At 44.6% G+C, this 24,634-nt stretch overlaps 1 protein-coding gene across 1 annotated transcript in view; it reads left to right on the top strand.

The window, feature by feature from the left end:
* Positions 1 to 230: 230 nt before the first annotated feature.
* The window catches only part of FNDC3B (fibronectin type III domain containing 3B), a 192,319-nt gene continuing 167,915 nt past the window's right edge, over positions 231 to 24,634 (top strand). The window contains exon 1 of the mRNA XM_086754486.1: positions 231 to 404. The gene's annotated coding sequence lies outside the window, so the exon portion shown is untranslated. The remainder of the gene's footprint in view (positions 405 to 24,634) is intronic.

Here is a 24,634-nt window from a genome sequence, read left to right as displayed (position 1 = left end):
GCGACACCGCCCGACTGGGCCGCGGCCCGGAACCGCCCCGGCTCCCCCCCCACCCCGCGCCCTCCCGGCCGCCCCTCGCGGCTCCCCCCGCCCGGCGCTCGGGGACGGGGCGGAGGCGGCGGCGCGGGGCCGGCCCGGGGCGGAGCGGAGCGGCGCGGCTGCTCGGCGGGGCGGGGGCAGAAGGGCCGGCGCGCCCCGCCGCCCGCTTACAGCCGGCTTTTCGGCGGGAGCCTCTACTCCAGAGTGCGCGGTAGCGTGGGCCGCCGGCGGGCCCCATGTGGTGCCGACATCACTGACATGGCGGAATCCCCGCCGAGCCCTCCTGGCACTCGCTCCAGCTAGCCGGGACTCACCGCCGCGCCCGGCCCAGCCCGGCCCGCCGCCCCGCACCAGCCCTCCGCCAGGTAAGGAACGCGGCGGGGGAGGGGGGTCCCGGGCGGGGAGCCCCGGGGAGCGGCGGGGCAGCCCCGGCGAGCGGCGTTCCCCGCCCCGATGAGCCGCTCCCGGTCCCGGCTCTTTTGTTCGGCGGCGGCGGGACGCGGCCGCACTTGGCGGAAAGTTTTTCTCACTGCCCTCTCCCCGCCCGGCCCGTGTCGCGGTGCCCCCCGCCGGTTCTTCCCCTCTCCGCGGGGAGCTGCGCGGCGGGCGGGGCCGTGCGGGCGGGAGCGGTCGGCGGGACCGGCCCTCCCGCACCGCCCGATCACCCTGCGGGGCTGCCGGCCCGCCCGCTGTCATCGCCTCCGCCCGGCCACCCTCCGCCGTGGGCACGGCCGGTGCGGGGAAAAAAAAAAAAAAAATTCTGGGGAGAGGTCGGTGTCGGTGTGTGCGGGGGCCCACCGAGGAGCCGTGGAGCGGGAGGAGGCCGGGAGAGCGGCCCCGCTGCCCGGCCGGGGGATGCCGGGCAGGTGAAGAACCCCGGGGCTCCTCCTTGTCCCCAGCTTCCCTCCCAAAATGTCTGGATGCCGGGGGCATGTTGGAGGAAAGAAAGAAGAAAGAAAAAAAAAAAAAAAAAAAAAGCTGGAGAAAGGCGCGAGCGGCTTCTCCCGGCCCCGTCCTCCCCGCCCGCCTCTTGGCTGAGGCGGCTTTGGGAAGGAAAACCCTGGAAACTTTTTTATTTTGCTTGCCAGACACCTTTTTAAAATGGCATGCTACCAGGAGACGGACTGAAAAAAGAAAAAGTCTTTTAAAAGCTTAGCCTTTCTTAGGTTAAGACTACATCTGCATCCCTCCCCGCTGCCTTCCCCCCCTCGCCGCTTCTCAGAAACGTTCTGTTTAAATAAGGTTTTGGCTGAGGTGGTGCGGCTTGGAGCGAAATGTAGTGAACCATTTATCCCATCTATATTTGTAGAATAAAGGGTGGGGGGGCAAGACTGCCTCTCTCCATCTTAGTGATTTTGTATTTCATTTGCATTTCATTGTGTGTGTAGCTGAAAGTACTGGGCTGACTCCTCAGAGTGGTGGTTGCCCCATCACTGGTGGGGAAACAGATATGGAAAAATTGAACTTTCTTGTTTGGTGGTTTTTTGGTTAATTTGTATTTTTTTTACTTCTTTGTGCTTTTTTTTTTTTTTTTTTTTCATTTGAACTCTGCTAGGTTTGTGAGAACAGGATTCCCGTATCGCAGTTCCCTGTGCCCTCACCGCCTTTGCTGTGTCCCCTAACCGCTTACCCTGCAGAACCCGGGGCTCAACCCCTGAGTTCCTGAAAGGTGCCAAACCAGTCTAACTCGAGCTTAACAATGTGCTAGGTAATGGGATTTCAGACTTGCACGCATTTTTTAAGTCTGGAACGCTATTTCTCAACCTCTTTTTGCTGAGGTTGAGACTGCCAGGCCTTGGTCTGGGGCTCCGCTCTTCTCTCATGGGGAGGCGTGGATGACACGATGTACGCTTGGCTGGAAATCCAGATAAAGCTGTCGCTTCCATAAACCCCAGGAATTAGCCATGGCCCGCCTCCTGTGGATGGAGGCACCTTGTTCCTCTCACCTGGTCCGCCAATGTTCTCGCCTGCCTACCACCTGTGTGTCTTTCTCCGCAGTAAGAGAACATGCAGCCGGTGCTACCAGTAAGAAAATGATTCTTGGCGGTGTTCCTGGGGTCATTTCGGGTCTCGCACAGAAGCGGTCTGTTAGTGCTGTTCTCCTAATCTTCAGCACTTTGTGGTTCCCTCTCGTTAGTTTTAAAGCAGTTGTGCTTTGTGGTTGTGTTGGGACCCCGCTGTGACGGAAACGTCTGCTGCCCCAGAAGTGTCACATGTTGTGCTTCCCAGTTCAGTGTCTTTTAGCTAGTTTGTGCTTGTCATGTAGCTCAGGGATGAGTCTGTGTGGAAGTGGATATATTTTGTAACTTTCTTTTTTCTTTTTTTTTTTTTTTTTCTTTGAACAATTGGGACTCATCTGGTTTGGGTTTGAGGTCACTGCTAGGACAGCGATGAGAGAGGTTTTTCATACTGTTAGCCTCTAGTTGGCTGAAGGATAAAAAATGAAGAAAGTTAGCATCCAAAATAAGCTGATATTCTGCTATAGCCAGGAAGCTCGGATCTGTAACTCCATACTGCAAGCATTTTATCTTTACTCTTGGAAAAGTTTTTAATTTCCAGTCTGAAGTGCCTTTATTCTGGCACTTTTTTTTTCCTACATATGATATTTGGTGAACTGAAAGAAGATTTCTGCATTGTACCTCTTTCTCAGCAGAGAATTTATGGGTTTATTTATTTATTTATTTTTTTAATCTTTTCACTGTATGGACTCCTTTAAGTCCTCTGATGAGAGAGAAGCAGTTAAACTTCTACATTTCCTAACTCTTTGCAAGAAAATATATACAGATCATGCAGCAGACTGCTGCATGTGTACGGTTGTATTCATGAACTTTCTAATTATTATAATTGGCTTTTCCCTCAAAAATGTAGATTGTTGGTCTGGTGAGTGCTAGCGCAGAAGCAAAGTTTACAGTGTGAGTAAATGTTTGTAGTGTGAGGATCTTAATTCCTACAAAATATATGTAATTACATGGAAGTCCCACAGCCCATATACAGCTGAATAAACCAAGTTACTCTCCACGGTGCTTTTCTTCTCAATATAGTTTGCCACTCCTCTCAAAAGGACGTGAGGGAAGGTGGAATGACCTGTGGGGAGCAGCAGGACTGGCAGTTTGGGGTGCCCTGGGTGGGCATGCCGCTCTCTCCACCAAGGATGCCGTGGTGTTAAGTCTGGAAATGGAGTGTCCCAAGGCATCGGAATAGTTTTGTGCAACATGCTGCAAGTTACCGAAGTTTGTTTGCCTTAGCCTTTAGTGTACAGCAAACTAAATAAATAGCAGGGGAAGCCGGCAGACCCCTGTGTAAATCTCAGCTGTGCAAGACACCAGCGAGGCAAAGCATTTCTCAGGCAGCTTGCACAGAGGGCTTGTGCCTTGGTGATCTTCTCTGCGCTGCTGAATGGCAGCATTTGGGCAGTGAGGAATCCTTTAGAAACAGGAGTATCAAAAGTTATGTTGTTTACGGCCAAGGTTTAGTGTCCCTGTGCGATCTGTCCCTGGAGATGGAAGGTATGTGGGAAGAGGGAAGTTCTTCAAACAAGGCAGTGGAAATAGGAGACGCTGGATACACAACGGTGACAAGCCATCTACAGGCAGGAATGTCAGTCTGTCAGCGAGCAGATAACTCTCCAGACGTTTTCCGGTGGGGATGCGGTGGTTTGCGTTTTTACCAATTTGTTCTAAGCACCTCTTTGCAAAATTGAAGTTGGAAGCCCCCTCTCCCTTGGATTACAGGCAGCCAGGAATAAAGCACAAACTAATTAAACATGATTTATTGTGGAATTTGTAACAGTGTTGGAGAGATTAGTTGCCTTTCAGAAATGCTGCTTGCAGTTGTTAAATCTGTGCTCTGCTCTGGATGAAAAATGACGGTGCTCTTGAGCAAGTACACCAGAAAAGCAGAGTCAGTATTAAAGTCTGTTCCCGAGCAGGAACATTCCCTGGGGGTCTAAGGTAGCGTGGCTTTGGGCAAACCTTCACGGTGCTTTTTAATTGGGAAAGGATGGCTTGCCTTCAGCTGAGAGGTTAAAGCATACGGCTTCTCCAGTGACATGCTTTCTGCGTTTGATCTAAGGAATCCTTTGTTTACGAGTAAATTGTGGTGTTTGTCAGCGGATAACAAGACAAAAAGCCAACTACAACACCAACTGTATGAGAAACATTCTTTATTTGTATTTCTGGTGGTGACAGATTATAATGGTGGTATATTCCGAAAGTTACCGTTCGGATACTCTGCTTATTAAACTGCAGCTACGTACAATGTTATTTGTGTAATATGAAGCAACAAACAATTAAGTAGTTAAGTATATATGAGGACAAAGACTGCAGTTAATACTGGTATGTGGCCTTTGCTTGTTCTGGCATCTGCTTCTAGTGCCTCTAGAAGCTGCTCAGTAGAGTGACGAGATGGATTCAGGAGCAGAGCTCCCACTGTTATGTTTTGGGTTTTCTTATATGATTTAGGATTACCAAAACCCAGCCCTTGAATCCTCTGGAGAGGAAGGTGATAGACTTGTGTGGTGACTTAACGTATAGCTATTCTGTGGCGGTAACGCACATACCTTAAAGCATGCTTTACATGTAAGTCTCTTGTAATTATGGACATTTCTATTATTAGGTCCCTGCAAAGGACTCTGATAATAGACTGTGTGTATGTATGTATTTAAACACACACTTAATGCTTTCAGGAGTGTTTCATGTCTGATGTTTTGAAAAGAGAAAAGAAATTGCTCTCAGGAAGCTGTTAATAAAAACTTTAACAAGCAACTATTTTAGATGACCCTCGCCACCCTCAAAGATCCTTGGGACATTGTGGACAGATTTCCCCAAGCTTTTCATCTAAACTGGCAAAATAGCAGGTCTGCTTAGTTTGTGGGTAGTTCTCTGGGCCTCTGTGCAGCTGTGTCAATTGTACATGGTTGCTCCCTGTTCCCCACTCACCCCCTGATAAAATGCAAGCATTTATGATTTAAATCTCTGTTCTATTTCACCCCAAGTATTTCTGCATAGCTCTTTAGCCGAGCCCAAGACTATAGTGAAGTAAGATGGCGTGATTATTTTCGACCTTGGGAGCAGAGACTTGCCCCCATTTGTTTCAGGATCAGCTTAGTGTTGTTCTTTAGTGTGGGATTAGTTAGCTGTAGCATTTTTTCCGCTTTAGAAGTTGCCTTTGTTGTGGATGTCTATGCCTATTCAATGGCAATTTATATAACGTAAGTGACCTTATGCTTGCTGACACTCGAGCTGCTGTAGGTATGTTATTAAGTATTATGCATTGCTTTTTGCTCGTTATTTATTTATTGATGTAGAGTAACACCGCAGAGGAAAAAAGATGCTAGCGTTTGTGGATAATGAGAGCATTGAATCGGGTTCCTTCTGGTGAGCCTGTGTTTCTTGCAGACTCATGTAACGTCAGCTCTCAGAAAGAATTGCTTTCAGTGTCTTCTTACTGGCAAACGTATGGCAGACAGAGCCGTCGCTCTGTCAGAATAAATGAACAGAGCAGAAGCGACACAGTCGGAACTGCAGGGGTTGTGGATTATTTGGGGTGTGCAACGCCTGAGCTCAGAAGCCTGAACAGTGGCTTTGGTCTGTAAGAACTGATAGAGGTGATGAGGTTGAAAAGCAACGCGCACCTGACTCTTCCAGATCTGTTTCAACTGGATGCAAGTTTGAGACCCAGCTGAATGCGTGCATGTGTGCATTCTTGCAGCAAGAAGGTGGTGACGTGGTCGGTGTTTTGCTTTGAGTTTTGAGTTTTGTTGGCTTGAACAGTTAAAGTGTTGGTATTGTTTTCCCCAGTTCTCAATCCACTTAACGTGTATTAATATCCTGTTCTTTTGTGAGATACTCTAAAGCTCTGAGGAAATTATTTTATAGTCTAATTCCAGCAGATACTTTTTTATTACTTACATTAAAATTGAAAAAAGGGGTAGAAAGTAAGCCACTTTTCACCAAAACGCATTGTTGCTGTTCCTGTGGCATACAATGCCGCCTTTAACTGTGGCTGCCTTGGAAGCTATGGCTTCTAAGGTGAGAAATTAGTTCCTATTCAGTTGCACAGACCGAAGGATGACAACACATTTTTTGAGGGCTAGTTTCCACTGAGTCATCCCCTGAGCTGGATAGAGGGGCACTCTTAGCTGCCGTCAAATCTGCTGCTTTGGCAGGTTAGCTAGGAAATTTGTTTTCAAAGCCTGCCTCGCGGAGAGGAGAGCGACAAGTTTTTATTTCCTAATGCTGGAAAGTGTTAGAAGATGTGACATCTCAGAGAAAAGCAAATGAAAGAAAACAACTGTTCCTTACTCTGTGGTTTTTTTTTTGTTGGTGTTTTTTTTTTTTTTTTTTCCTACAGAATTGGCTTCTGTTTTAATGAGTTTTCTTATTCCTAGGGCTTCTGCTTTTCTCAGGGTCCCACTTGCCCATCCTTTCTTTAGCAGGCTTATTCATTGGCCATCCATGGTTCCTGATACTAGGATGGAGTTTTCCTTTTAATTAAATCTCCATGTGATTTGTGTTGGTCTGTTGGTTGCTGGGTTGTTCAAGGTGACCCTTGGCCGTGCAGCGAGGCTGCTGCTGCTCTCACCCTCCAGACCAGAGGCTTGGGGTGCGGCATTTGATGTTGCAGAAGTGGTGTCCCTCTTGAGCAGCCAACGCCATCTGACAATCCGTGTGTCTGGGGAACTGAGCAGCTAGACGCACAGTACTTAATTTGGCACAATGTTTGCTCTTTGCTGGAGTTTCTTGAACGCCTCAGATGTGGGCGAGGGAGGGGCTGCAGATCTGTGTTTGTGGCACGCTGCGTTCCCTTCTGTCCTCTTCCCTCTTGCTTCATGCTCTCGCTCAGGCCGTGGGTGTGACGTGTGGCCTTTCCATGACTACAAATGCAGGCATGTGGACGCGAGGCTGTTGTATGGGATGAACGTGTCTGTCCACATGTGTAGGGGGGGTGTGCCCCACATTACAGCCAAGGTGGCTGTGTCTTGGCTGCGAGGTGGGTATAAATGGGGCAGGAAGGCTGTGGTATATGGTTCCCGAGTACTTCGGAAGAGTTCAGGTGACTTGGAGACCAACACAGGAGCAGACTGAGCTGCAGGAAGGTTGGTGGTGTTTATGGGCAAGAGAAAGGAATGGCAAAAAAATTTAAATCTTTAAAATAAAATGTAAAAAATCATGACATTCAATCTAAGTTGTCAGTCTGTTAGAGAATGGTTCTTTCACCGTGTTTGTGTTGCTATCTGAGCATTGCATATAGATTGTCTCCTCTTAAATGAGTGACCTTATGTGGTTTGGAGGAGCAGAGAAAATGGCAGCAGTGTCACAAATAATTCTGGATTAGCGCAAAATGACTTGATAGCTGAAAGTGATCCGCCGCTCGCTTTGCGCATCACAACCGTGCAGAAGTTTGGCTCTGCTCTGAAAAGCCTGTTTTGTACCAGCAGGAAATGCGTGTGAGATGTTTTGAGGACAGGGGTTCAATGAATGTGTTGATACATTTGTAAGTCTATCTTGTTTGACATAGCGGTTTTCCCACTCTTCTCTAATCAGAAGTTAGTGATTTAGATGACTACAGATGCTCTCCTGGTCACAGGTGATGCTGATGAAAGGAACTGTTCTTAGAATAAGCGAAAGTGAGGGATAATTTTCTGATCCTTTTGTGTTTCACTTACACTCAAGCAGGTAGGTAGCTCATGCCTGTGGTGCCTCATTATGTAACTTTCTGTTTGTATGTTGTCCTCTGGGTTTATTTGTTAAAAAACTAAATTACATATTACTTCAGGAGGACCTCAAAACAACAACAGAAACCCAGCAAACAAACAGAAACCCTAAAGGACCAAACGAAAATGACTTCATATTTCACATTCTGGTTAACTTCAGATGTAGTTGAGGCAACTATGTGTTATGTTCAGAAGTCAGAAAAACCCTATGGATTTCACCAGAGACACAGGTAATGCTTTGTTGCCTGACCTTGCAGCATACCACACGGCACTAAGGTCCCATGCTGGGAAGGCAAAGCATCGTAAGAAGGTTGCAGCTTATGGCTCATTGAGCTTTTTTGCTACTGTGTCATGTTATCCAGTTTTGCTTTGTGAAGGTCTAGAGCCACACTTTTACAGGATTTGGTGCAGAACATGTGGGTTACACTATTGAGAGCTGACCATAGCCAATGCACAAGAAATCTTACGGCTAAAGAGGAAAAAAGGTCAAATTCTAAGGTTTTCAACAAAGCAAAACTTCCACAGAACTTGATTTAAAACTGGAGAAAAGTGATCTGAGTTGTTAATGTTGCTCATGCTTACATGCAGTCAGTGTTAATTTTTGTTTCTTGTATATCAGCTGGTGGCAAAATTAACTTATTTGAGTCTGCTCTGCATATATTTATTTTTGCAACTCCATATGCTGCTCTAACGGATCTTTATTATTGCTTACTAAGTTCACTGGTGCTTTTAATGACCGCACAAAAGATAAACATCCTCTCTGACTTCGTTAGACATACAGTGCAAATTTATTGTTGCTGATTTGAAGCCCGTTCGTCAGGTCAGCTGCACTGCAAGCAGCAGTCAGGGAACTGTACGCCCACCACTGTGAGGATATCTGAAACGGAGGGGAATGGTCTGGTTACCTGATTTAAGTGTCATCTCTCTACAAACTCTCATGTGTGTGGTGTTTTATCTTTACCCTTTCCCCTCTTGGTTAGCACCGCTGGACATGCTTGTCCAGATGTTCCAGCTGCCTCGTTCCGTGGGCAGGAAATGGTGATGGGGTGGAAATTAGGCAATCCTACCGAGCGCAACCAAAAGGGTCTTGGATCTCTTCCACAGCAGCCATTTCTGGCTTCTGGATGAAACGTAAGAGTCAAGTCATTCCGATACTTCTGTAACTGCAATCTATTTAACGTACAAGATGGCTACACTTTAATTTTTGTGCATCTGAATAGGTTGCTTCAGTGGATAAGTGAGAGCTGCTGTGTTACGGTAAAGGCAGTGTTTGTGGATATGAAACACTGGAGTTAGACATCAATGCTTTCATTTCCTTTTGACATTTCTTAGTCATGCAGTCAAACAGGATGATATTATGCTCTAGAAAATTGCTGTGACAAGTTTTTCAGTTTCTCAGACCTTTTAGACTATGGCAGTGTTGTCCCTGGTAGCAGATCTGGGTCTTCTCTCATCTGTCTTTATAAATCCTTGTTTCGCTATTCCTTTCTTCCTTCCTTAGATGTTTCTAGGCTACAACATATTCATTGCAATACATCCTGAGTTGTTGGATTAGCGTAAGGGGACAAAGGTGAGTGCATAAACGGTTGTGGTATCTTCTAAAACGTGAGGGGTGGGAGGTGGAAAATACAGAAGTGTGAAGAAAATGATAATAAAGGGAGTAGTTTGCAAGTAGAGCGAGTGTATTATTTGTGGCCCTGCCATAATTTAAGAGTCTATGGTGTTCTGTAAACAAAATATAAACAAGTGTTATAATATGTTCTCTTAGGTGGTCGAGTTTACTTGAGCAGTGGTAATACCACCTACAAGCAAATTTGATATATCCTCGTTACAGGCAGTGAGGTGGTTTTGCTGCAGCTGCAGAGCTGTGGGCAGTGCTGGGTAGGGGTGAGGTGCTGCTGTCTGGCCGTGGGTTAGCGACGTGGCAGTCGGAGACCTGTCCTTTCACTTTGGGAGGGAAATGCAAAGCTTTGGCCTGCTGCCTGGACTAGCCTCAGATGGTGAGAAGAGGCTTTGTTCTCAAGTTAGAAAGTATATGTTGATGGCAGATTGGATCTGTCAACTTTCCGCCTCCTCTGTCCTCAGGAGAGTTATTTTCCATTAATTTTATATATGTGTGTGTGTGTGTATGATTTTTTTTTTTAAATACCTGTATTACATATCCATGTCCTGGCTCTACAGAACAAGTGAGGTTTAACTATCTTCTGGTGATCCCCCAACAGCCGTACACGTGCAGAGATGTCCCCGGGGATCGCTGTCCTGGCCGCAGGCTTCTCGCCGCTCGGGCCGGGGCTCGTGAGCCCTGGCACAGGGCAGTTAGGTGCTGCCAGTGTCGGGCTGCCCGGACTCCTTGTCTGCCCGATCTCGTCGCATGGCACGTGCAAGGCAATTTGAAGGAGCTAGATGCAAAATTTAGGCGATTTGAATGAAGAAAACTTTACAAGCTGACTTTCCATAAAAAATTGTGAAGAGCACTTGGATGGTTCTTTAATGACTGGTCTGTATTAGCTATAGACTGTATAAAGTATCGCTGGTTTAGCATTTTTGCACATCCCTACATTCTGCCGAAAATATTTCACAACTTGTGCATTTTTGAAAAATGCTAAGGGGTTTGGCAGATGGAAGGGAGAAACAACTGAATCCGACTCCTCTCTCGTCATATACAAAATGCGCAGTTGGGAGGAAGAAACAAAAACCCACCTTTTTATCTATTCTCTTCTAGTATTTTAGATATATGCTATATATTTTTCTGCCAACATCATCTCTTCCTGACCTTTGTGCTCAATATCAGCATTGAGGTTTTTTAAAGCAGATAGAGAGGCTTTGCTGTGCGACGAGTTGTGCTGCTTGACCATAGCGCGAGTGTGGGCTGTTAGTGGTGATACAGCTGTGAAATAAGGCGTGCGCCAAAGGGGGGATTTTTATTTTGCTTTTAATAGAGATGAGAAGAGAGATTAACACTATTTTTGCAAGTCCTTCTGGGACTTCTTTTGGAAAATGTGCACCCTCTGATCATGTGTGTTGGTGAAAGATAAATTTGAAGTGCAGGGTTACAAGCATGAATGGAAGTGAAGGAAGCCTTTCTTGTAAGAGGCAATGGGGAAATATTTAACAGGAAAAAAGTTCCAATGAACTTTACTATCTCTAAATCCATCAAAGATGTGAGCACTGTGAAGGCATATAGGACTGTTGAAGGCAAAAGCCAGTGTCAGGAGATGAACACATGGATGCAAGCTGTCAATAAATAAAAATTCCTGCGGTATTTGATCCAACAGCTTAGTCCAAAACCAGTCCAGCTATCCAAACAGGAGACATCTTATGGCAAGCAGAAAAACCTACCTAATTTTAACGTAGCACTTTATGCAAAGCTATGAAATAATATGTGGCTGTAGCATTTTATACATGAATAAGAAGCGTACAAGTGACAAACTGGTTTCAAAGACGCAGGAGAATAGAAAAGGACCTTCTGTCCTGGAATACTGTGTGATGAAAATACTCAAGACATTCATTGCAACAGCAAGATGTAGAAACCTGATCCTTATTTTTTAATGAATTAACATAATAATATTTTTTTCAAGTCTACTTGCACTTGAAGTTATGTATGCGCAGAACTGTGCAGTATTGGTGATACGGCGCTGATCATGGTGGAATTTCACTCCTCTGTCCTGTTACTGATGCTCACTTCTATTGGTAGAGCATCCCGATGTAACATAACTTCAGGAAGGAGATAGGCAGCTTTCAAAGAGCTTTGGACATCAGATGAAACAATAAAGGTGCCTTCCAAAACCGCTTTGTGAAAGTGGTGGATCACTTGTTGGAGTAGAGCCCTAAGGCTGGTATCCCAAATTTTACTCATGATAAACTCTAGGAAGGAGCATGATAACTTCAACATGATCATAAGCTTTGAAGAAAAAAAAACCAAAACACAAGATAAGCTTTGTTTAGCTTTGGTTTAGGAGGGGAAGTAACAAGATCAGTGTTTAAGAAATGTGAGTTGAAATATTTAAAAATGACTATGTCTGAATTTGTATTTGCTGCTATAAGATGGAAGTTATCTTGAAATACAAGGTCAAAGATGGGATTTCTTTGTTGTTTTGTTTGGGTTTTTAACCAGTAAAATAAACTAGTGAACAGATGTGCAATGACAAAGTAGAAATATTTTCAGTGATAGGAAAGGGAAAAATAAATAGAGTCACCTGCAACTTCAGAAGTGGCTGTACAAACAAGAAATTACTAGTTATGCTTGCACCAGTACTCTGGAAAAGGAAAAATCAGCATGTAGTGGAGGTTTTATCTAGCTGCTTGCTTGGTAGCCGCACTGAAATTGTGTTAATACTGGCCTGTGGTGTTCTTTTTCTCAGCAGAAGTGCTTTTGTCAGGCAGTAGTTAATGTTTCTTGGAGGGGGGGATGCAGTGAGTCCTTGTGCAGGCTTTCATCTGAGTGTTTTCCTCTTACAACGAGGAGTCACAGGAACTTGTTGACAAAGCTGTTTTCTGTAATTGAACTGAGGTTTTGTTTTGGGTTTGTTTGGTTTGATTTTTTTTTTTTTTTTTTTTTTTTTTTTTTTTTTTTATCCAAAGAGTCACGTTTTACTTAAATATATTATCAACACTGTCTCATTTAATCTCGTGTGATGTGCTTTCATTTCTGAGCTACTTGGAGGGGAAAATTGTTTTAATTGTCTTTATGTTAATGCAGAAGAACTGGGAGCTTGTTTCCATCCATCAGTGCTGGAGACTTGAAACAAAAGCCAAGCAAACTTCCAGATGGTTTCAGATCCTGGATCCCAGCCACTGCCCAACACAATTCAGTACGCCTGCCTCTCTCATTTAACCGCTTACAAAACAGCTGTCTGCCCGGCTTACGAGCACGGACTTTGCTTTCGTTTGCAGTGGGTTGAAGGATGAAGGTGAAGCAGTGTGGTGGAGCAGGAACGGTCCCCATGGAGTCCTCGGGCTTTGGCCAAGACTCTGCTAGAGATGTAAGGTTTGGTTTGCGAGTTCTCCAGGGTTATAAAATGCCCAGCTGTTGAGTTTTAAAGTTGTGTGACTGGGCAGAGAGAACTTGGATGGGCTGGAGGCTGAGCTGTACTGACGGAGGAACAATGGTTTCACAAGCATGCGCATGTGCTCCCCTCACCCTCCTGTTGGGGCCATGGGTGTGTGCTATCTGAAATCCTGTCACTAATTAAAAATCACAATAAGCCAGTACATTTAAAAGTGTTTGGGTTTTTTTTTTCGTTTTTTTTGTTTGTTTGTTTGTTTGTTTTTTTTTGTTGTTGTTTTAAATTTAAAAGTCTGTTTGTGGGGATTTAACAAGACACTGGGAATGGCATCTCGCACTGTGGCCCCTTGCTTGATTGTGCTTGAGTTGATGCACAGTACGTCGGAGCTGGTTTTAGTGTTCTGTTGGGATTTCAGTATGGCAAGGGAACAGTTAGCACGGGCGATAGGAACTAACTCAGCTTCAGGGGGTGGAAGTGCTGGTGGGAGGGCAGGAGCTGGCTGGGAATGGGGAAGATGAGGCAGAGGGAGCATCCCTGGGCTGGGCAGGGACCCGCGGGCAGGCTGGCAGGGCCAGGAGCACGGGCAGCAGCAGTGATCCGTGGGGTTCATTTAATGGTGGCTGTAGGTGGGTAGCAGGGTAGCGTGGTTTAGTTTCAGTCCCACCTGCAAACTGCTGAGCGTTTCCTAATTTAGGAAGGTCCACATGAAAAGAATTGTAAAGCTGTAGTTGTTAATGTGGACAGCCAAACAGCTCCTGTGAATTGGTGATTTTAATTAGCATTACTGGCCAGGACAGGCTGTCAATTTTAGTAGGAAATCATTAAATAAATGCTGGCAAGTAACCAATGTGTTGGTTCCTTTGCTCTCGGTAGATACCAGAGCACCTAACAGAGGCGATGCATTTCATTATCCCCATTTTACAGCTGAGAAAACAAGACACAGAGGTGAAGTAACTGGAGATACTTGTTTGTTGGGGCTTGCTCCAGTTGAGGCTGGTCTAGAAGCCTTATTAGTGGCCTGCGTGCGTCTGGGGGTTTCCCTCCCCAACAGAAGACTTGCCAAGCCTCCCGGCAGCGCCTGTGTGTGGTTCGGGTACCTCGGAAAGCCTCTCCCGGAGGAGGATTACTGACAGCTTGGCAAGAGGGCAATAACTATTTGCCTTCTGCTTAAATACATTATATTGTATCTGTAGGAAATCTCTCTAAAAGGCCGACTTGTTATGGGTAAGGGGAGCGAAATGATTTTCTTACAAATGCCAACTAGGTTTTCGCAAGCTAATAAAATTGTCAGTAGGCGGTATAGCATACACTTAATTTAGTAAGGTTATAGTTCTTTTTTAGAAAGGGCAAAGTTATCTTGGCTTACTTGTAATTTATATTTCTGGTGAGCACATGAAGTCGTATTTCCATAAGAGGAGGAAATACTGTTCACTTCCCCTGACTGATCGCATCTTCTCCGGTAGCTAATCTTTGGATTTTTGTTTCTAGCGCTGTGCCCTGGCTCCTCCTTCTCCTCACTGGTTCTTACTGTTCTTCAGTGTCCGATCCTTGTTGGCCCTGGGACCATACAAATAAATCTTGCACAGTGCTAGTAAATCCTGCTGGGGTGCCACGCATCGAGCAGTTGGGTCTGTCTGCGCCCGTGGCGTGGCTGGCTCAGAAACGGCGTTATCAGCTTGCAGATTAAAGCGTGGTCGGTTAGCTGGCCAGCTCTTAGTGCATTGCAGATATTTCATTGTGATTGTGCAGTGCTAACTCTTTTATCGGCGTTGCACCATACCAAGTCAAACGCTGGCTAAAGAATCTCCGTGTGCTAACACAGCTATCTTTCCAATCACAGGTGTAATCTTGTCGGAGAGTGCACTTGGATTTGTTTGGCAGGACCCGTTTTATATAGAATAACGATGCTGATTATGTTCATATCTTTGAATTCCTTATCACTGGAATCCTACATTGACTTTGGATTGTTTTATCTGAAAGCTGTGCCTTACTGATGGGGTGTAATTGCCCTGGTCATCCTGCTTCCCTCTCAGCTACTGGTGCTGGATCAGCACGGTCTCCCCTCCATCCCTCCACATCGGTGTGTCCTGTTGCTGACAGTAGGTCAGGCACTTCCTTAAAGGCTCAAATCAAAACCTAATTGCAAGATTTTGGGGCTGACTTGGCCACTGAGGTAATTCATCAGTCTGTTAGAAGTGCATTTTTTGCCTCTTCCCAAATACTGAGCGGAATTATTTATTAAATGCTTTTTTTTCCTGCATCATCAGCCCTATATTCATTTCTGTTTTGCAGTGGAGTTATACCACTATTAGATTTCAGTCCTTGCTAATTTATTTTTAAAAGCAGCTCGGTTTCTATTTTCCTGCAAGTCATGATTTTTTTTTGTTTTTTTTTTTTTCTTCTCACTTCAATCTTGGTTTCACTTAACGTAGTTCTAGTTCCCTTTCATCGTTGGCTGTTCTTTTTTCCCTACTTTTACCCATTTTAACACTGCATTACATTTATATTGTCTTCCTTTCACCATGGAATCAGGACAGGTTTTTAGACAAAGTTCTCTTTGAATGAGGGGATCTTAATTTCTCTTTCATAGTTGTCTGTCTTAAAAAAAAAAAAAAATAAAATTAACAGAGCGTATGATTGTAATGTACATAAATTTTCATTCAAATCAATTTTTCTTCTCAACTCTCATCAGTTTTAGGAGATCAGCATTTGTTGTTTTAAACCTAAACTGCGTGTGCTGACTCCAATTAATCTCCCTCTAATAATGTTTGATTGCTGTGGCGATTCAGAAGCTCTCATGGGATGGTCCTGACTGGCTCTGCGAAGATGAGACTTCCATCCGTTGGATATAGAGTGTGCAGAAGCCAGAAGGACAGGGAAACACTGAGGGTTTTTTCACCCATCTTAAGTAGGTTGTGTGTGTATGGTGTAGGGAAGTTTTCTTTGCTCTTGAGCTGTGTTTGATTCCCTTTGTGGTGTAAATCAAATAATTCTCTAAATACATTTTAGGCAGAGGGGAAGGAAATGATTTCACAAGTGTTTGCTGTACAGAGCTTGGTGGATCACCTTGGTTAAGAAGTTAAACATCACGATATTAAAAAAGGAAGTGCTGCAATGCAACTCCCCCTGTATATTGATAGATAAAATACTGCAGATGTACCTGAAAGTGCAAGTTCGTGGGCTGATGGCACAGCTCTAAGTTAGCACTGCTGCTGAAAGGTCAGTCCTGCCTCCAGCTCCCTTTGTTCCTGTGGTGTCTCTTGATTTGGCTCGGTGAATTAGGCGCCGGGGTTGATCTGGATGTGAGTTAGCTGTAGGTCCGAGCTGCCTTGCTGCTGGGTGACTGCCATCCCGGCGCGGGCATCGGGGCCGCACCGGTGGGTCCGGTGTGGCTCTGCTGGTGCTGGCCTGGCGCTGGGAACAGCAGTGGGGTCCGGTGTGGCTCTGCTGGTGCTGGCCTGGCGCTGGGAACAGCAGTGGGGTCCGGTGTGGCTCTGCTGGTGCTGGCCTGGCGCTGGGAACAGCACCGGGGTCTGGTGTGGCTCTGCTGGTGCTGGCCTGGCACTGGGAACAGCAGTGGGGTCCGGTGTGGCTCTGCTGGTGCTGGCCTGGCGCTGGGCTTGCTTCAGCCTTTCTGGAACCTGTGCTCAAAGAACCTGGCTGTGAGTTTTAGCTATCTGTCCCAATACCTTAATTTCTTTCTACTTGGAAACTGTCTCTGCTCTTTATTTCTCATATTTGAAGAGACAGGCTTTCACATCCTCCGTTGTACGCAAGATCTTTCCTTTCCCTTCTGAATGGCTTGAGGCGGAGATCTTGTCTTTCTTTACATTTACTGGCTGCGCAGCGTGTTGCACTGCGTAGCAGCCACCTACCCTGCCTGGATCAGCGTGTGCTGCAAGAGCACAAGCGTCCCGGATCCGTAGAAAGGCTTTCCCACAGGCAGAGGTGCATCTTGACTTCTCCCGTGGACAGGGCGTCCCTGGCAGCCCTCGCCACCTGCGTCTCCTGCGTTGTTTGAATTCTGCGTGAACTCTGCATGGTAAGAATATCTCCTAATGATTCACTGCTAAAACTTGGTATTTAATAGCTGCTTAGAGGCAGAACTTGTATGGGAAGAAAGAGTTTATAGATAAAGGTTGGTCATTGCTTGTTAATTAAAGTCTGTCTTTTGTCAGGGATAATTAGGGCAGCATTAGTAAGAGATAAACAAAAGTTCAGACTAAATACAGCTGAGTTGTAATCTGCTTATGTTAAAGCCTGAAATAGCAAAGGGTGTGTTTGACTTGAAGTGCTTGTCCAGGGATCTTTGATTTCTGTCCTTATGGGCGAAGGGATGGCGAGCTTTGAGGTGCAGGCACAACTCTAATGCTGAAATATCAAGGTAGGAATGAATAACAGAAAGGTTTCTATAACAGATGTCTATTGTGTACTGGATTCCAGGCGGTGTAAGGAACTACTAGATTATTAATGTCTTCTCTTAGTAGTATCCTGATTGGAAAGCTCAGTTACTAGGATGCGTCCAAAAAGAAGCACGCTGAGACGTGGAGCGATGCTTGAGGAAGTCTGTTTGTTTGTTCTATCCCAGAATATAGCCCTTGGGTCACGTGCTATACATGTGTGCGTATATATATACACACATATGTGTATGTGTGTGTATCTCTCTGTCTCTCTACCCGCCTCCCCCCCATCTGCCCCTAAAGCAATGGGCTTAACTTACTTGAGTTCAGCTGGGCTTATGTACGTTCACCTACACTGTCGCTAACCTTACGCTGTTGTTCTTCACTTGCATCATCAGAGACTTGGTTTCAGCAGTCGGCTTTGTGTTGCGGAAGGGTGGGTTGACCGATTTAAGTGTAGGCGTGAGAGAGCGCTGGGATGCCAGACGGGGAATGGGAAGGTCTGTGAAATGCAGAAAGAATTCCAAGCATCTTTTTGGTTAATTCTGTTTTTAAGACTACTGCTAATGTGGTTTGATGGGAACTTGCATGTTGAGTGCAGCTTAAGGTTTCTTGATTATTTCTAAAAATGGTTCTTTAAAGTCTTCCTGAAAAGCTTTTTGAATTGATAATAATTGTACTTAACGCAAAAAAAAGCCCAGTCTTTTAACCTTTATTGTTTTTGTGAAACCACAGATAATACCTTTGCAAATACTCCAACATTGAATCTGGTTTACTTCTAATGAAAAAGAGCCATGATCCCATCCGATTCCATTAAATTTATGTTTTCCTACTGAAGGACTGAACTTTACTGTGCTTGGTGTACTGAACTGGAGATGCCTTGTTTTTCCTAACAATTGGTTTGATTTCATAAGGAAAAACATATTTCCACAGTATTTGCAAATGCTACATCAACATTCCTCTGTAAAATGTACTGCTGCTGTTTCCTGGACACACAGAAGGATTTTGGATGTTAGGGTTTTGTTACTGTGATAGTGACTTAGGATTAAGAAGCAAACAAACAAAACCAACTTGGCAGAAGAGAAAAATGGGAACGCCCATTATATCTGGCACTTCAGTTCTATGAAACTGAATTTGGAAGAAGGTCTGAGGGGATTTATATCCTCTGAAATGCTCCATTATCTTTTCCCCCTTCCTGTCACCTTCCTGCAGATGCTTATCTTCTGTAGAGATTATTCAGGTTGGAATAAAAATGGGAATTTGGCAAGCATGTAGGTAGCATTTTCTCTGATGCACGTCCACATAGCTTCATTGTTCTCAAGATGTTTGCCCAGAAAATTGTTAAGTTTTCAAGCTGTTAAAATGACATTGTCGGTGATCTGGTAAGCTTCAATGGTTTGCATTTAGGTTTTTACATTCGTGACTGATAGCGTCAACCGATAGCATTATGAGAGCTGTTTGAGGGACAAAGAAATGCGGTAATGGGGCCGGAGGCTTTTGAAGGAATTTTCCTCCGATTAATTAATACCTGTCTGCACCAGTTTCACAGTAGGCTTAATGTTTTTGGAGATTGAGATGCTGCATTGAAAATAAAGCTGAGGATACAGGAGAGTACACAGTTTATATGAATATTGGAGGCAAACTCAAAAACCTTCGTTGTTCTGATGTCATGTCTCTAAATGTATTATGTTGCATAAAATTGTCTTGGAGAAAGCCTTGAGTCTTGTGATTTTGATTCAAGTTTGTCAGTTAACTTCAGCGGACTGAAGAGATCTCATTGAACCTCACCAGAAAGATTTTAACCACTGTGTTAGTTTCTTAACTTTTTTTCTCTTCGGTATTGCTCATTAGTGGTGTTTAGTTGGATTGCTTGCATTACAGTAGGAAGTGGCTTTTTCTTTTTTTAATAGGTCCGTATTGTGTTATGATGGTATATAATTGGACACTTTGTTTTGCTTCCATTTGACGTCTTTTAACTAGTTTGTTACTTGGGTTGCTTTATTTTGCATCGCTTTATTTTCAGTTGATTACGTGCACTTACTTAGCTTCTCTAAGGGTATAAAATTAAGAACACACTAATTGTACAACAACTTTGGCGTGTGTAGATTGCCTCAGTGTCACCTAAGGACAAAGACTTCTCTGCTTGCATTGCTGGCTCTCTTCCCTCCGTGCCCCGTGGGCAGATGTGTCAGAGCAGGCTGCGCTCTCCAAATTCTCTGCCTCGCTCCTACAGTCTAGTCAAAGATTGTTGGCAACGTCTAACGTAGGTCCTCGCCCTTGGAAATGGCTTAATCTCAGCCTTTAAATGGGACCCACTAGTTCAGTGACTTTGGAGGACAGCAGAATGATCTCAAAGGAGTGAGGACCCAAAGCCATCCTGTGTCCAACAGTGTGAATTATGCCTGGAAGCAAGTAGGCTTCATCTGGGAGCTGTCATGAGGGGAGTGGGCAGTTGTGATGCTCTCTGCTGCCGATGTGAGTAAATCGTGATTGTGGGTATTGAACATCAAAGAAATAATGCTGTGGCTATGAAATATTTGAGTGTAACATTTCTAGAAGCAAGTTTCCCTCAGGCACTGAGTGCTCTGGAATAAACATGACTTTATTATGAAATGCTTGCTCTGATTTGTGAGCAGATTAAGATGTAATTTGTTTGGATTTTGGTTTGAACATCGGTTATTGATGTGAGGCACCGAGTAGGATCTAAGCTGTGCCAGCTAACACGATGAAGCCAACAGAAATTAGAAGAATCACTACAATTTTGCTGTTGTTGTTGCAGTGCTGACTGTGTACGAACATCTGGTGTTCACAAAAGATTCATACTTCTTTCTGTAGAGCTGTTTGTCAAAGAGAATACTTACTTTTTAAAAATTTGATCTGTGGCCACAGTAGAGTAAGTATCTTTAGGGGTGCTCTGCCACAAGAGGAGATGTGGGAGATTTCTCTTGTGAAAGTGGTGATTTCTGTCTTCAGTCCTGTGTAGCTGTTTGAATCTGTGTGTTTATATTTGGACCGTTTTAATAAAACCCCCTCTAATATACTGACCTGTGAGTTTGTGAAGGGTGGTGTCAGGTGTGGAGCAGGCAGCTGTGGTGGTCGTTGGGTGCTGAGTTCAGCGTTGCACTAAATCAGCCAGGGTTGGAAGGGTGCGTTGATGTACATTTGCTGTTGGGACACAAGAATCAGTGCTTGGGAACTTTCCCTTGTCACAGTGAAACCGCGGTGATTTGGTGTTCTTATAAAGAAAAGAGATAATGAAATAGAGACGAGCAAAGATGTGAAGTGGAAGTACTATTTGTTACTGAGGCTAGATTTGGATATCTGTTTATTAGAAGAATAATAAATGGCGCTTAAGAACCTTCAGAGAAATGTATTTTAAAAAGATCCAAGTGTCATGGCTGCAATTTTGTGCTGTCAGAATTTTTGCTTTTCTTTCTTGAAATGGTTTCTCACTTTCATTGAATGGCCTCCCTTGTTCTGGAGATGGCAGCCTTGGCTGTACCTCAAGTGTCTCTCTGCGTTTAACCTTGGATGTTGACTGTCTTCCTCATAGGAAGAGACAGCAGGCTACTTGAGAGTTGGAGTCCTGAATTTCATACAAGTGATTTTTAAGATTTGTCTGCTTTTGTAGCTTTCTCAGCTACAGGCACTGAGAAAATGTTAGATGTGAATCATCGACTTGCATCACTGGGACTTGAAACTGGTCAAGCAGGGAAGAGTTGCATAGTAAGTTATAACATGGCTATCCCTCGATATCTGCATCATGTAATTTAGGTGACTTTGCTTAAAAGCTTAAGATTTTTGTACAGGCACTGTTGCTCCCGAAAGCCGAATTACAAATACCTGTGGCCAACAACTGGCTGGTTGCATGGGGAGCCCAGCTGAGGGGCGGACTGGACACCAGGGGCTGCGGCACCACCACCCTGCCAGCTGCCCGAAGACCTGTCGGACAAACTTTCTTTTACAACCACGTGTCTGTTACCGTAACTTTTGGTCTGTTCCGGTGAATGAACTGGCTCCCTAATGAGGGTGGCCGACGGAGCTCCCAGGCGCGGGCTGGAGCTGTGCTGCTGGCAGCTGCCTGCCGCCGCTGGGATCTGGCTCTGGAAACGGGACAGGATGTTTGCTTTTGTGGAGTGCAGTTGTTGAGGAAATTAAACGAAGGGATCGTTTGAAAGGCCAAGCCGCCTACATCAGATTAGGCTGTTAAGATGAGGGTTGTGGGCATATTTTAAAGCACCTTATCAGGAGAGGCTGGGGAGGGAGGATGTGCTCTCAATAGCCGGCATCGCTTGGAAAGCACCGTTGCGTCTCTTCTCTTTGGCCTGTAGTGCAGTGGCTGGGGTTGAGTGTGAGGAAAAGGGAAATCTTAAGAAAATCTCAAGGACCTGTTTTATCTCGAGGTGTGAGGCTGGAGCCGCCGTGGGGGGATGTGTGGGACCCTTCCCAGTCGCCCAGAGGCGTTATGCACCCGCTCGTATGCCGACAACTGGCCTGCGCAACGACAGATAAGGAGGAATGCACAATATTTTAAGTATCATAAAGCTGGATATCCTTTGCGCTGGATATTTCCTGTCCACAAGAATTTATTTTTCAACAATATTATTGGCAGAAAATCCACAAAATGGAAGGGGGGCGGGAAACTTTTGCATTGCAGGAGAACATTGGAAGTTTCTAGTTTTCCTGTCTTAAGTGAAGAAATAGGAAGGCTTTGGAGAACCAAGGAATAAGAGTATTTTGTCTAGCAGTAAGCCACCAGCATGTCCCGTTGGATGTTGAATAGTCACTGATTTGTATTTATCACTGCCAACAACGTATGGCAATTAGCCATTAGATTCTTTTAAAAATAGACTTTTGAACATTGAGATTAAAAAGGAATTTACTTCCAAGGAGAGCTGGCCCTTGGGATGGGGATACCCGGAGCACACTCCAGATCGACTTCCACCAGGCTCTGTTGCGTGTTTTGCCTTTGCGTTTGGAATGAATTAAAGACTAAATCATAAAGTAGGATTTAATTGGTGCTTGGTGATCTGGTTAATCCCATAGTGAAAGTGAAGGGTGCTTAGCACGGCTATGCGCTCCCCATGGACCGCAGGGTTGGCTTGCCGGGCAGCGGGGTCAGCAGCCGCCGGAGCAGCGGAGAAGTGCTTGTTCGTAGCTTCCTGCTGTGAAAATACCTTTGTGAGACTTGTTTGTGTGTGCTTCCTTCTGTACACGTCAGATAGAATTCACTCGCTCTTGTGAATGCGGCTGCGTGCTCTGGGGTAGCTGTTTCTAACAAAGACCTACAGATATTAAATACAATGAGAATTTATTGTTTACTGTAATTTTTCCTTTTGTTTTTTTTTTGTATGTTTATAGCAACAAGTATTTTCATAAAGGATTCTTTTGCCTGTAGATGTATCTGAAGGTTAGCAACATGCATTTAGAAACTTAACAAAACTTCCAGAAAGAAGCCAGTGTAATGAAGAGAGGAGGCGTTAACAAAGTACCCTTGCTGCTGTCTTCCGTATGCTAATAAAAGAATTTGGTAGGTGTGTGGTGTTCTAAGGGTTTATAGGTGGACTTTGGTTTCGGAAATAGGAGGGTTATGGTGTGCTTTGAACTTGCCTGTAACCCATTTTCTCTGCATCCCCAGCGCCCAAGGCTTCCTCAGCAACACTGAACTTACCGTGCTGAGACTGCACTTTTTGAGGCTGGAGTAACATGTTATAACAGAAATCCAGGTCGATGAGAATATTTCAGTCGTGGTGCAAAAATGATCTGGAATCTTTGGTATGTGCCAGTGGCAGGAGCTGCGCTCTCCGGTACGCGGCTCTCGGCGAGCGTGCGGGAGGCTCTGGGGTGCAGGCGCGCTGTGCTTTAACACAGAAGGACGCACTGTCTGCCTGCGGGTTTTTGTAACAGGTTAAATCCAGGAAAGCAAGAGGGAGAAATTGAGATTTTTCTCTTCACCTCTTTGCTCTGTAGTCTTTAGCGATTCTTTGAACTCACTTATTTCTGAACATGGTTTAATCATTCTGTGGCTCTTGAGATAAGTGAAGGTAATCACACCCACTATGTAGATGAACATGCGTATGTGTGTGTATATGTATGTATCTCATGACATACACCTGTTGTTTACATCTTCTCACTGCTGATTAGGCTTTTTGGATATGGTTTAAAAAAACCTTTTTGTGGCATCTACCTTGTGAAACTAAATTTATTATAAAGTGTAAAATAAATACGTTATCCCTTGTCTGCCATAGCTATTTATATCTGGGGTAGGGAGCTCTCTTGCTTTCGTTTTACATGACCGGATTCCCAGCTTCTAAGTAACTTGATGATAAATGTAGATCCCTGGTACAGTGTCTGTTACAGGTCTGGTGGTTGGTATGTAATGTTAAACTGCCCTCGGTCATGTTTTTCCCATAGTGATCCTTCCTAGAGAGGGAAGGATAACTTCTGAGAGGGGGTTTCCAGTCTGATAGCTGGTCTAAAAATTCTGCTGTTTCACCAGCTTGTTATAGTACCATGTTTCTGCAGTTTTGATCAGATTTCTGTTAATCTTCATGAATTCTTAATCCTTTTGCTACTCAATGATGCTACAGCATTCACACTATAAGCGGGATGCAGTTGATAGTTGTAGTAACTCTCTTTATTATTAGTGTAAGTACTTTTATATTTAAGAAATAGGAGGCTCAACCCACTCGTGTTTGTCACAAGGAGGAAATTACTAGTAACAAAATGACTTTTCTTAATTTAGTCAATTATAGAAATGTGGGGAAAAAAAAAAGCCTTCAAGACTGATGTACCTCAATGTCCTCTTAATAATAAGCATATTATGATCTGCTAAATTTGGGTGAGAATGAGTATGTCATTTATTATTTCTGACCGAGTAGTCTGCTGAGATTTCTGCGTCAGTAATATGTATGGATGAGAAGGAGGAAAATCAGAGCATCCACTGTCTCTTTGGCTACAGGAGTTCCGATTAAAGACAAAAGTTGTAGTAGGTTGAACTTCTGATTGATGATAAACCTTGTTCTGCTCTTCCTTGAACAGAGAGAACTCTGAGGGTGAAGTGACTTGTAATCCGATTGAATTTCAGAGAATTAACTTCTAGGTATTGAAAACTGTTAACGGGCAATGGCTACTTTTGGTGTAGAGCTGTAGCACTCGCTCATATGTGTTGTGCTCTAAGCAGTTGCTTTGTGAAGTGTAAGGTATCCCTGGCACCTATGGGATGGTGAGGAGATATGCCCAGCAATCTGTGATTCACATAATTCATAACAGGGCTTGACGCGACAACGCCTAGGAACACAGGACAAGATCAGAAAAAAATCCGACAGTCCAAGTTTCATCTGAGGGAATGGAAAAATTGAGTCAGAATTCATTAAGGATGCGGGCATTTCCTTAGTGAGCATCAGGAGGAGGACGAGATGCTGAAGAGCTGTTTGGTGTTGAGGGGTTTCTCTGCAGCACGATCCACTGCTTAC

Source organism: Chlamydotis macqueenii, chromosome 9, assembly GCF_036417535.1.
Source record: "Chlamydotis macqueenii isolate bChlMac1 chromosome 9, bChlMac1.mat, whole genome shotgun sequence".
NCBI lineage: Eukaryota > Metazoa > Chordata > Aves > Otidiformes > Otididae > Chlamydotis > Chlamydotis macqueenii.
This window is presented reverse-complemented; position numbering and strand designations above follow the sequence as displayed.